Below are 16,801 nucleotides of genomic sequence, written 5' to 3' on the forward strand. Positions count from 1 at the left end.
TTCCCTCTCCTCAGCCCCTGGCAACCACTAACATATTTTGTCTTTCTAGATTTGCCTCTTTGCACATGTGATATAAATGTAATTTTATGCTGTGTGGCCAGCTGGCTTTTTTTCATTTAGCATAATGTTTCAAGTTTGATCTGGACAGTGTATATCGGTACATCATTCTCTTTTATGGCTAAATATTATTCCATTGTAGGATATACAACATTTGACTTATCTATTCACTAATGAATAGATAGTGAGTGAGTGAACCCAAACAACTGTGATGAACAACGCTGCTATGAAAATTCACATACAGGTTTTTTTGTGTGGATATGTTTTAATTTATCTTGGATATATACCTAGGAGTGGAATTGCTGGACCATATGGTAATTCTACGTTTAACATTTTGAGGAGCTGCTAGACTGCTTTCCAGAGTAGCTGTACAACTTTACATTTCTGTCAGCACAGTAGGTAATATGTGGCCTTTTGTAACTGTCTTCTTTCACTTAGTATGTTCAAGGTTTATCCATGTTGTATGTATCAGTACTTTCTTTTTATAGCTTTATAGTAAACCTTGAATTCACATAGTATAAGGTTTCTAGTGGTATTCTTTTTCAAAGTTATTTTCACTATTCTGTCTTTTTTGCATTTCTATGTGATTTTAGAATCAATGTGTCAATTTCTACAAAAAAGTCTGCTGGGATTTAATTAGAATTGTGCTGACTCTATTGCTTAAATTGGGGAGAACTGACATGTTAACACCATTGACTGCATTGATCTATGAACATAGTATCTCTCTCTATTTGTCTTTGATAATTGATTCATCATTTGATAATTTGATAATTGATTTCAAATTATCAATTTGAAATCATTTGATAATTGATTCATAATTCATATTTTTCATATTATAAATGAACTTTGTTTACAGTGTCAGTTTCTGATTGTTCTTTGAACAATTGTTTTATAGAAATAGAGTTCGCTTTTGAGTATTGATCATGTATCCTGCAGTGTTCCTAAAATCACTTATTAGTTCTGCTAACAGTAGTCTTTTGGTTTTCCCAATTTCATTATAAGATTTAGCATAGCCTCTGAGTTCCTTGTCAGCTTAGAGTTGAAGAATTGCGTAAGCTTATGAATTGTGATATCAATACCTTGCAAGGAGTGATGTGCAGCATCCCCAATTTTGTTTTCATTTTTCTTTTAGTGAAATATTAATATTTCTCATAATATGGAACCTTGATATTTCAAGCTACTATTATTTAAGTAGTTGAATTTATAAGCAATTTCAGCAAAGTATTTGATTCTGATGGAGGAATTGCTGTTTGTTTTCATGGCTGGAATTCTAACCATCTGTTCAAATCATGTATTTTGGAGGGCGAATCAATTGCCTTGCTGATGATTTGGGGGGACAAGGAGAGTACATGGTAAGGACTTTCATGTTTGTGGCTTGAGCAGAACTGTGTGGATCATGGTATGATTTATTGAGATGAGGAAGAATGAGGAAGCAGTGGATTTAAGAGTATCAATTCAGCTTGGGTGGGTTAGATTTTAGGCCTGTTTACCTACTGTGTTAAATGCTTGTAGGTTTATTTGGGTGCTTGTAAATGAAGAAATGTATTTTCGGTTAAAAACAGGCCTGAGGTGTCCCATGGCTAGTCATTTACAGAATTGGAACTCAGGTCTTGGGTGCTCTGACTAAGCCCATGTTGTTATTCCCTTATGCTATATTATATCCTCAAGGCAGAAAAACATGCCTGGCTTTGGCAATAATAAAATGTTCCCTGGGAGCTACTAGAAATACGTAGCAGAGTTTGGAAGCTCAGCTGCCTGTGGAGTCCAGGCAGGTAACCGTGAGCCAGGTTGTAACACGAAAGAGTGGCGTTGTCTTTGGAGAACGGCGAAGTCCATGCCCCACCTAAGGGTTCACTGTTAATCAGCTCCAGCAGATTATTACCATGTGGGAACGTGGTGCAGTAGTGCCAGATTTTCTGATTTTTCAAGAGAGTTAGAAGTCTTGATTTTTCACGTGAAGTCTTCTGATTTACAAATGTAGGTAGCTATCCTTTAACACACTGTGGAGACCAACCTTGCGTGAGTCCAACAAAAATATCTGTCTGCTGAATTCTGCTTACTGGCAATGTTTGGTAGGGTTGTACCGGTATACTGTGGAAGCAACAACAGATTTACATGATGGGAAAAGGGTGGTAACCACATATAATAAGCACATTACAAGTGTTGAAGTGTAGGTTGCTTAGTTTAAACATGGTGCTTAGTCTGATGTTTGAGTTCAGTTTTCATATGGATCTGTTAATTATAGATGGGGGAGGGGGAATTGCTCCCTGCAGCTTTTTGCCTCCTAATTGCGTGCTTTCATTTGCAGATAGGGCCGGTTTGGAGTGCCTGGATTTTTGAGTGAAACCTCTTCCCCAGATGAGAAGAAACCTTCAAGGAAGAACTACTGGCAGTGAGTCTGCAGCGTCATCTGGATGCATAATGTGGAATGTTCTAAGCCCAGACGTAGCTGAATGGGTGGCTCCACTGATGAGGAGTGGTAAGTCTGATTGTCCCCACTGATAATTAAATAACCTCAATCCTTTCCATAAAAATAGGATGACTGCTGCATTCTTAGCATTTACTGATGAACAGTAAGTTAATTTTTGTATCACTGGGAAAGACAACAGTGCAGTCTAAGAGAATTCTTTATCCCTACAATGTATTTAATGTATGATTTCAGAACTTGGCTTTCTTCTTCCAGTTAGGCACATCTCTTCCTTTGCTTATGAATTTTTCTTTTTTATTTCTTCTTCATTCCAAGGCCGGAAATATTCTTGAAATATGCAGCCACCACTGAAGTGATGGTCATGATGGTTACTGGTATCCATGGTAATCTTAGTTGTAGTGGATCTCATTCCCTCTGGAAGTGATTGTTCTAGTAATGGATACGAGAGACAGTTCTGGCTGATGGGAGATAAAAGAGAACTCTGCAAGAGGCTTCTGGGAAGGTTTTCTTGCATTTGAGAAAAGGAAGAAAAAAGATGGTTCCTCTTCTCTCCGGGGCTGGTTTTATCTGGATGTGACATCTGGGACTGCTGTAGCCGTTTTTCTAGTAGCTCGAAGGCGATGCCTCCATGACGGAGGGCAGCACCAACAGGATTGCAGAAAAGTAGAACTGGAGCCCCGTTTACTGTGCCTGGAGCCACCCTACCTGAATTGCTTTATTGTTTAAGTAGTTTTGCCTTGAGATTTTCTGTTATTTGCTATAGAAATCATCCACATTCGTTTGATTTCTTCCTTTTCTGATTACCCAAAGCCCTATCTTTTAGTGTCTCAGGCATTTCTACTTGATTATGTTTTATGCTGTTCAGGAATGTTTGAAGTCAAAGGCTATGTTTATATCCCTATCGTGTCTGACATTAGTGTGCTCTTCTTAGTGAATTCCTAAGTACATAGTTGTTGAACTGAATTATTTGAATGGTGGAGTATTTGAGAAACCAGTCCACGGAATTGAATAGAGATTTTCTTCTAATTCACATCCTTTTCTTTAACCACACTACTTCCCTCTAGGATTACTAGTGAAGTTTGACTTTTTATTTAAGATGACTAGTGTGTAATATATGTTCAGGTGGTTAGTTCTACTCTAAAACATATTGCTTGGATTTTGCCTTTTGTTTTTCTGCAACTTTACCATCAGAGCCAGAATACTCCTACATGTTTGAGTATTGGCTTTCAGTCTAATAAATGCAATTTTGCTTTCTTCTCCATTGTAAAATCTGAGAATAAACTTTGTGTTTTCTGTGCTAATTGTAAGAATGAGGGACGTGAGCAGTAGGAAACATAGTTCAGGAATGATTTGTATTTGGCTTTGGAGTGCACATTCACAGTAAGATTTCCTAAAGTGCTCATCCTCCACTGTGTTCCTAGGACCTGTGTTTTGGGCGGGGCAAGAGAAGAGGTGTGGTGGTGAGTATGGTAAGAGGGGTCTTGAGCCATAGGATGGATTATCTAGTTGCTTATATTTTAAGGCTGTATGAAACGAACCACTTTTTTTTTTTTTTCCTTTCTTTCTTTTTTGCCAAAGTCAAGATATTCCTGTACTCTTCTATCTTTTAAGTTGTTATTATAATCTCAAAAAAGTATGGGGTAAGGAGCTCTTTTTCTTCTTGAAAATCCATGGTGTTGCTTTCAGTGATGTTAACAAGAACAATCATGAACTTGTGGTTTTGATTTTACCAGGTAATCTAGTAGTACATTTTGAATCCTTCAAAAAGTGATTTACGTTAAGGGAAAATTTTAATTTTTTTTTCTTGATAGGTTGTGATGAAAATCTGGGAGAGTAACTTTTTAAGAAGATAGGGAAAGTTATATGATATGCTTTACCCATCAGTTTAAATGCAGTAATATCGTTGTTTAGTAATATAAGAAATTTAAATCACTAAGGTCAACTTTAATGTGCTTTGTTTCATATAAGTTTTGATGGGTTTGTAGGAATGGATCATGTGTCTTACCTAAGCCAATCATGGCAGGCATGTGACTTAAGCCTGATCAGTCAGAATGAATCTTAGGACATTTGCTAGGAATGCTGGGATGAAGGCACTTTTTTTTTTCTGAATTTCAACCTGAAAACGTAGTCATTGAACTCCTGGCAGCTATCTTCTGACCATCAAAGGAAAACTAGTTGAATAAGAAGTCAACACTGAAGGAACAGAGTGGAGAAAAACCATGCCCTGGTCACCTCAGTTGAGCTGCTAGCTCAAGCCTTCTGTGAAGGTGCTATGCCTTTACACTTTCAGTTATACGAGTCAGTAACACCTTGTTTAATCCAATTTGCTTTGGATTTTTTCTCTTACATGTATGTGAAAATGTCCTGATACGTCCTTCTCATCACTCATTCCATACCTTTATAATGAGAGCTCAAGTAACTCACTAAATCTTGAATTGTGAAGTAGGCAAGTGAGCCTGTAATACAGTTATGCCGGGTAGCAGATAATGCAATCTACTCACTGATTTTTTTTCAGTACCAAATACAAGGACTGAGGTGGTAAACAAATATGTAGTCCACGCCATTGCAAATGGAGTTTGTTGTTAACTCGACGAGACTGACGTTATGTGAACAGTCTTCCTATGAATGTATTCTTATCAACAGAAGTTAGGGTTCTAGAAAAAAGGAGCATGTGTTCATCTACAGTGATTGGCCCTTTGGCAGGGACTCCTGCTGAACCCTTGGCACCTCTAGAACTGTAAAATAAACAATTACGGGCAACTTGGAATCTGGCTGACTTAAAATAAATACAATAAGTCATTATTAATTATTTTTTCATAAGGAGAGTTTATAAAGGTGCAGGACCACAATCACTTATTCAAAATCTTGGGTCCCACATGTGTTTTTTTTTTTTTTTTTTTTTTTTTTTTTTGAGACAGCGTCTCACTCTGTTGCCCAGGCTAGAGTGAGTGCCGTGGCGTCAGCCTAGCTCACAGCAACCTCAAACTCCTGAGCTCAAGCAATCCTCCTGTCTCAGCCTCCCAAGTAGCTGGGACTACAGGCATGCGCCACCATGCCCAGCTAATTTTTTCTATATATATTTTTAGCTGTCCATATAATTTCTTTCTATTTTTAGTAGAGATGGGGTCTCGCTCTTGCTCAGGCTGGTCTTGAACTCCTGAGCTCAAACGATCCGCCCACCTCGGCCTCCCAGAGTGCTAGGATTACAGGCGTGAGCCACCGCGCCCGGCCCCACATGTGTTTTTAAATTTCAGAACTTTTTATATTTTAGAAAGGTTAGTTTGGTAGACATCCCTCATTATCTGTGAGAAATTGGTTCCAGGACCACAGATGCTCAAGTTCCTTATATAAAATGGCATTGTAATTACATGTACCTTACACACATCCTCCCATATACTTTAAATCATTCCTTCTAATACCCATTATGATGCCTGTATATCACTTTATTCATGTGACAAATTCAAGTTTTGGTTTTTGGAACTTTGTGGAATTTTTTCCCCTAGATGTTTTCTATCCATGCTTGGTTGAATCCCTGGATGCAGAACCCCTGGATCCTGAGGGTGGACTGTACATACTGTGTATTTAATGTGACTTCTCTGCTGTGGTTTGGATGTGATTCGTCCCTGCCAAAACAATCAGTGAGGCAGTGTTGGGAGGTGGGGCCTGGTGGCAGGTGTTTGGTCAGGGGGGTGGATCCCTCCTGAGGAGACTAATGCCCTCTCCAGGGAGCATGTTCTCTCCCTGGTGGGAAGGAATGGGTCAGTTCCCCGAGAGTGGGTGCTATAAAGTGAGGGTCCTCTCCTGTGTGGTCTCCCTTCACACCTGCCTGCTTGCCTTTCCGTTTCTCCATGTGCTAGTGCAGCTGAGGCCTTTACCGGCAGCCGAGCTGATGCTGGTGCCATGCTTTTGGTCTTTATAGCCACCAGAATTGTGGGCCAAATAAACTTCTTTTATTTATAAATTCCCCAGCCTCAAGTATTCTGTTAGAACAACACGAACAGGTAAGACAATCTTTTTTTTTTTTAAGGAATGGACAGGTGGCTTTTTTTTTTTTTCTTAATAATACAGATAATAATATCTTAACATTAGTTGAACTACTAAATAAATGCCAGGCTCTGTGTAAAGTACTTTTCTGTATTATCTTAACTTACCTGTTTAATAAATTGTATTCATTTATATATTTGAGAAAATTTAGAGAGGTTAAGTGACTTTATCAAGGTTCATTCAGCTAGGAGATAGGAGAATTGAGATTGTAACCTAGAGTGTTTGGCTCTGAGGTCTGTGCCCTTAACCGCTGTTGAGACTGTGGATTGTGCTGTGCTGCTCAGGGCCAGTGCGGAAGGCGTCATGTCTTGCCCACTGGGTTACTGCTCTTTTCAGCAGGGACTTTCTTGAGGACATGGTGAAAGGGGAAGGGAAGGGGGAAGAAGGGACTGTCTTGAAATCTTACTGTACGGGGAAAAAGAAAAATTTTAAAATGCACTTTTAACCCATCACATATGACAGCTACATGATGGGCTAAGAAAATTGAAACATATCTCTGATGCCACATTTTCTAAAATAAAATTCTATCAGTGTTGTCTATCAGAAACACGGGAAGGGTAATCGCAGCCCAGTGTCCACTCCCAGGTTCAGTCTGGGCACATCCGTGAGTATTTTCTGAAACTTGATTCCTGGGATTGGGATTCTAGGGGTAAGGACAACGGCACGTTAGTCTTTTAAACTTTAATTATGAAGTTCTGGTCTGTAATCCTAGGACTAGTCACTGAACTCATGAAATCTTTAGAATTATAATATTTTTTAAGTCTGCCCATTTGAGCAGAAAATATTTGTTATTTTCTTCATTTTTATTTCTTTAATTGGTATTTACATTTAACATTTTTGATGTATTTTTTTTTTTTTTACCTGTTTTCATTTTTCCTTCAGGATTTTAAAAGATTTTGAATGGTCTTTACAAATCTATTATTCTTTTGGAAGAGAGATGTAGAAAATTAAGAGGAATGGACTCTGGAGCCAGATTGTTTATTGCATTGGCTAGAACTTCTAGAACATTGTGATTGTAATGAGCATCTTGTCTTGTTCATTGATTAATGCTTCTGATGTTCCATTAAATGCTTACATTTTTGGAATGTTTATAATATTTTGACATAGAGCATTTTTTTCTTTTCTTTTTTTAAGATGCACCTATGTCTTAGGAACCATTAAGCATTATGTCGGCCTTTCAGTGTGCTTTATATGTGTGAAAGAGAGCGGTTTGCTAGTTAAGACTTTTTAAAATCAGAAGTATATATTGAATATTGTCAATTCAATTTTGACATCTTTATAGGCCAGATTTTAAAATGTGTTTAAATTTGTTTGAAATGTGTTTAAACTGATCTTAAAAAGTGTTTAATTGTCACTGTGTTGCAGTTGCTACAAGCTAAAAATAAAGTTACTTTTATCTAGTTAAACTTCACTGTAGTTAATCTCTGGTAGTCTATAAATATTTTACTTCTATGGTAATTTCAAGAATATAGTGCTTATTTTATTTTTGTGCTTCTAAAAATATTACAGTTTTATAATATGTTGACTTATATTTAATTTATATATGTCTTATTAAAATATCTATGTGGTCCTAATATGTAGGAGCTCAATGAATATTTGTTGAATAAGTTAATTTTTGTAATTATCTGATTAGTAAGTTATCTTGATAGCTTATTTTTTCACTGGAGATAGGAAAAGAATATAGCAATTTTAGAGATGGAAAAAACTCAGAAAATGTTTATGCAGTATTAACAGTTTCAGTTTCCTGGTTTCATGGTCATTTGGCTGGCTTCTGATCCTGATTTCCCATTCTGACTTCATGGCATCTTGCTATGCGTACCATTCTACTAGAAGCAATCTGTTGGGTTTAGGTATTGAGCCCCCACCCCCCACAGAGACAAAAGGAATAATCTGTTCACTAAATGTGAGAGAATGTACACATTGTAGAAATTGAAATTTTTTAAAACACAGAAATAAACAATGGGATATTTTTTCACACGTCAGCCTTAATGGCTCTGAGTTTCTCCCTTTCTAAATGTTAATATCTATAAAGAAGGAGTTTGGGAAACTTTCAGGGAATAGAATAATTGGTATTAGCTCTTCAGTTTTGGGAATTTGATCCAATGTGAAAATCTTCATCTATAGCTAGAAAAAAATGTATATAAATATGTATATATTTTTAAGAGACAAGGTCTTGCTCTGTCATCCAGGCTGGAATATAGTGGTACAATCATAACGCACTGTAACTTTGAACTCCTGGGTTCAAGCTATCCTCCAACCTCAGCTTTCCAAGTAGCTAGGACTACAGGCATGCACCACCATTCCCAACTAATTTTTAAATTTTTTGTGGACATGAGGTCTCACTATTTAGCCCAGGCTGGTCTTGAAGCAATCCTCCTGCTTTGGCTTCCCAAAGTGCTGGGATTATAGGCATGAGCCACTATGTCTGGCCTATGGATAGGAAAAAAAAATATATATATATATATATTTTTTTTTTGAGACAGAGTGTCACTCTGTTGCCCAGGCTAGAGTCCTGTGGCGTTAGCCTAGCTCACAGCAACCTCAAACTCCTGGGCTCAAGCAATTCTCCGGCTTCAGCCTCCCAAGTAGCTGGGACTACAGGCATGTGCCACTATGCCCGGCTAATTTTTTCTATATATATTTTTAGCTGTCCATATAATTTCTTTCTATTTTTTTAGTAGAGACGGGGTCTCGCTCTTCCTCAGGCTGTTCTCAAACTCCTGACCTCGAGCGATCCACCTGCCTCGGCCTCCCAGAGTGCTAGGATTACAGGCGTGAGCCACCGAGCCCGGCCGATAGAAAATATTTTAAAGTCTGATACTAGTTTAAAGTTTAGGGAATGGAAACTGATATTAAATTTCCAGTTTTTTAGTTAATGGTCCAGATAAGAAGTATCTGGAAATAATTGCCATCTAAGGGGATATGCTTATGTAAATAGAGTTGGTAACCTTAATTAGCTGGCCATTGTTAGGATGAGTGCTTTTCATAGACTAAAGCTCTGCCTGTCACTTCAGCAAGCCTTTGTGGGGCAAGACATTGTAGCTCACACCTGTAATCTTGGCACTTTGGGAGGTGGAGGCGAGAAGATCGCTTGAGCCCAGGAGTTTGAGAACAGCCTGGACAACATAGCAAGACCCTGTTTCTTAAAAAAAAAAAAAAAAATAGCTGGAATCATGGCGCATGCCTATAGTCCCAGCTGAGCTAAGAGGATTGCTTGAACCCAGGAGTTTGAGACTGCAGTGAGCTATGATTGTGCCACTGCAGTCCAGCCTGGGCAACAGAGCAAGACCCTGTCTCTTAAAAAAAGAAAAGCCTTTTTGAGCCTATTCCTTTCAGCTGAGACTTACTTAGTCACATAGGTTTTAGTTTTATGCAACTTAGTATATTTAACTGAAATGCTGATCTTTTAAGTGAATTAGGAGTGGAAGGTGGGAGAATGATCTTTTCAAGTCATAGCATTAATTTTTCCTCCCCACACCCAGGGTCTCATGTCATTCTGGTTGTCTTAAACCTATAATAAACCACTGATTTTTAAGTTCTTGTATAGAATGGAATTCTGAACCTCTTCAGCTGCAGTTGTCCTCTACCCTAGGGACATAGAAAGTGGTTTGGAGTGCAGTTTCTGCCGCTGGGAGGAACTTCTGTTGATCTCCCTAACAGGGGTAAATCTGCGCTGATACATAGCACTGTTAGGCTGCAGCCGCTGCTAGACGCGGCCTGCACTGTGTGCAGTGGCTTCGCTCGCCCCTTGTCAGGCACCACTGTTCTGCAGTTGGACGGGCAGGGCTGTTTCTCAAAATGCAGGTCCCCTATAGCAGAATCATCTAAAACCTAAAAGATGATACAGAGATTCACCATCATGATTCAATATGTGAAAAATGTTATTCTTTAATCAAAATATCGCATGATCCCAATAAAAATACCAGCAGGATTTTTAAGGATTAGATTAGCTGAATCTAAAATTTTGTAAGGAAAAAATAAGATTATCCAGAAAAATTCTTTAAAAAAGGAACTTTTAAAAAGGAACTAGTTCTCCCAGACATTAAAAGTATATTCTAAAGTTAACAGCAGTCAAAACATCATGATTCAGGTATATGATTAGATTAGTGGTACAGAATAAAAGTAGTCCCAAATTCATATGGAAATTTAGAATATAATGAAGGCACATTTCAGTGTGAAAAGGAGATAAGGATTTTTTTTTTTTTTTTGGCAGTATATATAGCTGGGTAGTCATCAGGAAAAAAATCAGATCCTTCAGGGAAGAAATACAGATTTTTTTTCCCTTTTTAGATTTGCAATTAGGGAAGCCTTTCAAGAAAACATTTTTTGAAAGATAGAAAATACAAGTACTCTGATGCATTGTTAGGGGAAGTATAGGTTGGTACATTCTCTTAGGAGATTTGGGAAATATCTGCCAAAATTTAAAAATGCCTACCAAAGCTTAAATGTATGTGTCCTTTGATTAATCATTTTCACTTCTTGGTATTTATCCTGTAGATAAATCCTTGAGGTTTGGGTTTACTTCATCATATTTCCACATGTGTGAATATACAGGTTATTCTTTGCAGCATTTTTTATAATAGTAAAATATTAGAAACAACTTACCTTTCCATCTGTCAGAGACTAGTTATACTGATACAAAAATGCAGCCTTTAAAAATTGAGGGGAGGTAGTTTTTAAAAAGTTATTGCTATTGCCTGATTTTCAAGATGTAGTATGAAGTGAAAAAGTAGGGTGCCACTGATATATGATACTTTGTAAAAATATTTTTACATATACTGAATACCTGTGAAAGGCTACAGAAGAAGCTAGTGTTAGTGGCTGTTAGAGGAGAACTGGGTGCTAGGGGTAAGGTGGGAAGGAGATTTAGTTCTCATAATTAATATCTTGCATCTTGAGTTTAGTGCCATAGTGATATAAGACCTATCTGGGGGGGGAAAAGTGATAGTTGGTAAAAGCAAAAAAAAATTCCACCAAATTTTCATCTTTATCAACTTATCAGAATCTCCAAGGGTGAAATCACCCCCAGTCTCCATTGGAAAAATTTTTTCCATAGTACTGGTAAAAACCACATAACATTGGTGTAGTTGAAGAGTAAATTTTTAAAGACTCCACATAACATGAGGTTTATCATGGTAATCATTTCTAAGTGTATGGTTTAGTAGCGTTAAGCATATTTATATTGCTGTGAAACAGATCTCCAAAACTTTTTTATCTTGTAAAACTAAAACTCTATACCCATTAAACAGTAACTTTCCTTTTCCCCCTACCACCTTCTCCTGCTACCCACCTACTTTATGTTTCTATGAACTTGACTGCTTTAGATACCTCATATAAGTGGAATTATACGGTATTTGTGACTGGCTTATTTCACTTGACATGATGTCCACAAGGCTTATTCATGTTATAGCATATGGCAGGATTCCATTCCTTTTTAAGGCTGAATTATACTCCATTGTGTATGTACCATATTTGGTTTATCTCTTTATCCCTCGATGGACGTTTGGGTTGGCTATTGTGAATAGTGCTGGTGTTATCATGGGTGTACAGATATCTCTTCAAGACCCTGCCTTCAATTCTTTTGACTATATCCCAGAAATGGGATTGCTGGATCATGTGGTATTTCTATTTTTAATTTTTCGAGGACCTGTAATCATGTTTTCCGTGGCACCTGCACCATTTTACAGTCTCACCAACAGTGCACAGGGTTTCCGATTTCTTCACATCCTCACCAACACTTATTTTTTGTTTTTTTGATAGTAGCCATCCTAAGGGGTATGAGGGGATCCTAATCTATATTTTTAACAAGCATTTTGATGTATTCCTCAGTGAGCTATGATGGCACCGTAGCACTCCAGCCTGGGTGCCAGAGGAAGACCACGTCTCTTAAAAGAAAAATCATGTATTTCTCATATACTTTAAAAAGCTTTATGAAGTTATGAAGTACACTTAAAGATTTTAGTTTGATTACCTAAAAAATGCAACTAATAGTCACGTTTTAGAACTGTTATCTGTGTGCTTTGTTTCTGTAATTTAAAGTACATGTTGTATAATCAGATTGTCTAGGGATAATACCCTTCACTCCCTCCCCCCCCCATTTTTTTCTTTTATTTAGTTAGCTGTAAAGGAATTGCCCCGGGAACAGACTCAGCTGTGTGTACTTAACCCCAAGATGTTTTGCTCACCTTAATTCTTTTCTCCAATATAGTTAAAATTCTAAGGTTCTACATGTTATAAGAATTCCAATGGCATACCAACATTCAAAATACTATGTTTTAATAAAAAACTGACTTTCATTTTTACTTTGCATGAGAGAATTTGAGCTGTTTAGTTTTAGTTGAAAATACTAAGATCCTAGTAAAAAAAGGAAAAGAAATATAAATTGTCCTTAAATTTTTCTCCTCCATTTCCAAGAAAATTTTAGGGTGTGAGTGTTCTACAACAAAATTAATAGCTTATGGAGTATTTTGCATTTTGAGTAAATTACTTGCGGTATTTGTTTTCCTGACTTGAAGTTTCTGAAATTGTTATTCTGGAACTATTATTGCCGAGTGCCCATTCTTTCTGGCAGGTATTTATTCTTGAGAAGTATTATCTCTAAAATCACATCACTGTATGAGTATCCAGCTATAACCTATGCCTACATCATGAGTATTAGAAGTCATTTTGAAATAACTTTTACCAGACTGTAAGGTTCGTTACTGTGCCATGTTCTCCTTTATGACTGTTTTTATTTGGATATTTAGGACTGAACTGCTGCATTTATTCTATCTGGTGTGTGAGTTGGTAGAGGAGGGTTCAGGTAGTTGTGTGGCTTGGGAAGAGTGGGAGTTCAGTCCTCACTGTGCATTGTGAGAAGATGATGAAATCCTTTATATCCGTTTCCATAGACCTGCATTTCAATGACTCACATTTTAATGAGAATTGGTTGTGCAGCTGCAACCCTGGCAACAAAGCCTAGGAGAGAAGCATGGGGCAGCATTCCAGAAATCAAGGCAGGCCCTGGTCTCATGTGGAGCTGAGCCAATGAAACAGATAAAATATAAAGCATTTGGTAGAAATAAGACCAATACTTTCTTTGGCATAGTGGAGTTGAAAATTTTCCACACATTTTATTATTTAAAAAGTCCAAAGCTGTCATAAGTTGCCCATTCTATAAGAGTAGCTATGTTATATTCTCTTTTAGTATAAAAATACTCTTGGAAGTTAATATCTCTGCAAATTATATCTAAAATGTCGTGGTTATTGGCCCATTCTTGGTGAAGTCTAGATGTTTTCAAAACACAGGGTACCAAATTTGTCAGATTTTTTAAAAACAAGCTTTGAGGTTTTAATAACTTTAAAAATTAAATGGTCATAGCGATTTTAGTATGAATGTCGCATGGTTATTGGACTCCATAGATTCCCCTAAATAATACAATTTATTGAATATATTCTCCTAATACTATGACAGTGACTATATAATCTATCATTAAACCATGATTTCATTATTACCTGGTTTTTATACAATCATGTTGCATCTGGGTTTTCCCTCCTATTATAGTAGGAAATACTACAATAAAACATTTTTGTCCATATAGGTATTGTGCTTTCTTTTGGATTACTCAGGATTATTTCTGTATTTCCAGAAGTGTTACTAATGCATTAAATGTAAACATTTTCAATAATTTCTGACAGTGTGTATGCAATTGGCAGTTTCTCTACTTCTTTCCCTTTATTGATTACCACATTTTAAAATGCATTGAATAGATGTGAAATGGTAGTTGCATTTTTTGTTTTTAATTTTAATTTCTTTAATTAGGAACTTTGAACATTTTAAAAGAAACCTACCAGCTTTTCCTCTGTGGATTGTAAATTTTGCATCCTTTTCCCATTTATCTATTGGAAATCCATTAGTTGTTTTAGATAATAGTCCTAAGAATCTCTCACACTGAACGTGGTAAACTTCTCATTCATTCTGTATGTACATACCAATAGTGCCAGACCCTGTTATAGCTTGAACAAAACAGCACGATGTAATTGCAAACTCCTTGAGCTAAAAGGACTCTTAGTGTTTTCATTTTTCACCTAAGAAAACTGAGATCCCATCCCAAATTACATGATCAGTAATTAACCTTAGGGAATTGTGGCCGAACTGGAATTAAAGCTCTGTAGACATCGTTGCCTCCATACTCTCCCGTGTATCTCCTCTTTGCTCTTCCAGATACGATACCAGATTTCTTCCCACTGCCCCTGCTGCTTCTGCTATACTGTGGATTCCTGTGGCCTAAGCAAATCAGCCTAATCCTAGTCTTGTGGTTTAAAGAACCCATTGGTTTTTACCATTCCTTTGGCCGCAGTGATTGGTTTGGGAATGACAGGTCAGCCAAGTTGATCCAGTTAGAGGGTAGCCTTGAATTTTCATTACCATTAAGTGCTAATAAGTATTTTAAAAAATGTTTACGTTTTTACCTTTTAATTTGAATTATCTAGTATATGGCTTCCAAACATGAGATTTTAAAAACCATCTTTTTGTCATTACTTTCTAATTTTATCCCATTTTTGTAAGAGAATACAGTTTGTCTGGTATTGATCCTCTCAAGTGTTTTGAGGCATGCTTTTTCTATTACATGACCAGTCTGTATATATGCTGTATGCTCATGAAAATAATAGGCATTCTCTAGTTTTTTTGTTCGGGTCTTCAATATCTCTGCTTACATTGTTCTCTTCTTGATCAATTGATGTTAAAATTCTCAACTACCCTTGAACTTTGACGCCCATATTTGTGGTATTTATTCCTGACGTATATTGAAGCTTTCTTGTTGGCTAGGATGTGTTCATGATGATGATACATTTTTGTTATATCAGGATATAAGATCTCAGTTTGTCCTTTATGATATTTTTTGCCTTAAATTTTATTATGATTGCTACCGTAGCTTTCTTTTGGTTCATACTCATCTGATGTATCCTGTCTTAAATGTGTCTCTTGTAGGGACTATATTGCTTTATCATTTTTTAACCCACCGTAAAGTTCAACTCATTTACATTATTGTAATTTTTTTTTTTGGGACAGGGTCTTGCTCTGTCTCCCAGGCTAGAGCGCAGTGGCACGATCAGATCATAGCTCACAGCAACCTCAAACTCCTGGGCTCAAGTGGTCCTCCTGCCTCAGCCTCTGGAGTAGCTGGGACTATAGATTCATGCCACCATGCCCAGCTAATTTTTCTATTTTTTTGTAGAGATGGGGTCTTCTTCTAGCTCAAGCTGGTCGTGAACTCTTGGCCTGAAATGATCCTCCTGCGTCGGCCCCTGTTGTAATTACTCTAATTGGGCTTACTTTTGGCCCTTTCCCCGTTTCCTGCCTTTCATTGGATAGGTTGAGTTTTCTTTTCTATTATTGTTCTTATGCTGGTTGTCCTTTAGACCCATTCTTGCTTATTTCTGCATATTGGTTACACTTAAAGTAGCTTTTTCTTCCCCCACATATGACAAATACTCTAGCGCACTCTTATGTTCTCTGGGTGTGTGTCCTGACTCCGTCCCCAATGAATGTATTGCTAGTATTTTAGGTCAGAGTTTTTCGATATCAAGGCATTTGACTACTTTTACTTTGTCTCTCCCTTTTTCTTTTTCTTTTCAATATTCCTCCAAGATTGTGCTTAGTGGGCTTTTTATGACATTCTGAGGCTTTGTGTTCTTGGGAATATTTTTGCCTAACATATTGGAATGATATTTTGTCTGGATGGAAAATTCTAAATGTAAAGTTCTTTTAATTCAAGACTTTGAAAATAGAGGTAACAATCCCTTACCTGGAATTCCAAAATCAAAAAAAATCTGAAAACCAAAGGACTTCTTGTAACTCATTTGGCAACAAAACCCAACAAGCTGACATGAGGCTGTTTATGGCTCATTTGACAGAAGAACCCAACCTTAACTGACATGAGGGTATTTATGGCTTTTATTCAGCTCATTTAGTGTGAGTGTTTACAGATTTTGCTTCAAAATATTAATGAGTTCAATTATGGGTTAGTGCCTTAGACACTGCTCTGGATGCTACATAATATATGATATATACCATATTACTGTTGTAAAATCTGAAAAATTCTTGTCTTAGTCTGTTTTGTCTGTCTGTAACAGAACACCACAGACTGGGTAGTTTATAATGAATCAGAAGTTTATTGGCTCACAGTTCTGGAGGATAGGAAGTCCAAGAGCGAGAGGCTGGTATCTCGCTGGGGCAGCAGGGAGAGAGAAAGGGCGGCAGTCGGGGAACTCGCCCCTTTGCAATGGACC

At 37.2% G+C, this 16,801-nt stretch overlaps 1 protein-coding gene across 6 annotated transcripts in view; it reads left to right on the top strand.

The window, feature by feature from the left end:
- Positions 1-16,801, top strand: part of CDC42SE2 (CDC42 small effector 2) — a 72,899-nt gene that overhangs the window by 15,726 nt on the left and 40,372 nt on the right. For 4 of the 6 annotated variants that reach the window (XM_069484022.1, XM_069484016.1, XM_069484015.1 and 1 more), the window contains one exon: positions 2,366-2,536. The gene's annotated coding sequence lies outside the window, so the exon portion shown is untranslated. Of the gene's footprint in view, positions 1-439; positions 457-2,365; positions 2,537-16,801 lie in introns of those variants that run through there. The other 2 variants (XM_069484017.1, XM_069484018.1) reach the window with 2 other exon arrangements.

Source organism: Eulemur rufifrons, chromosome 10 (genome assembly GCF_041146395.1).
Source record: "Eulemur rufifrons isolate Redbay chromosome 10, OSU_ERuf_1, whole genome shotgun sequence".
NCBI lineage: Eukaryota > Metazoa > Chordata > Mammalia > Primates > Lemuridae > Eulemur > Eulemur rufifrons.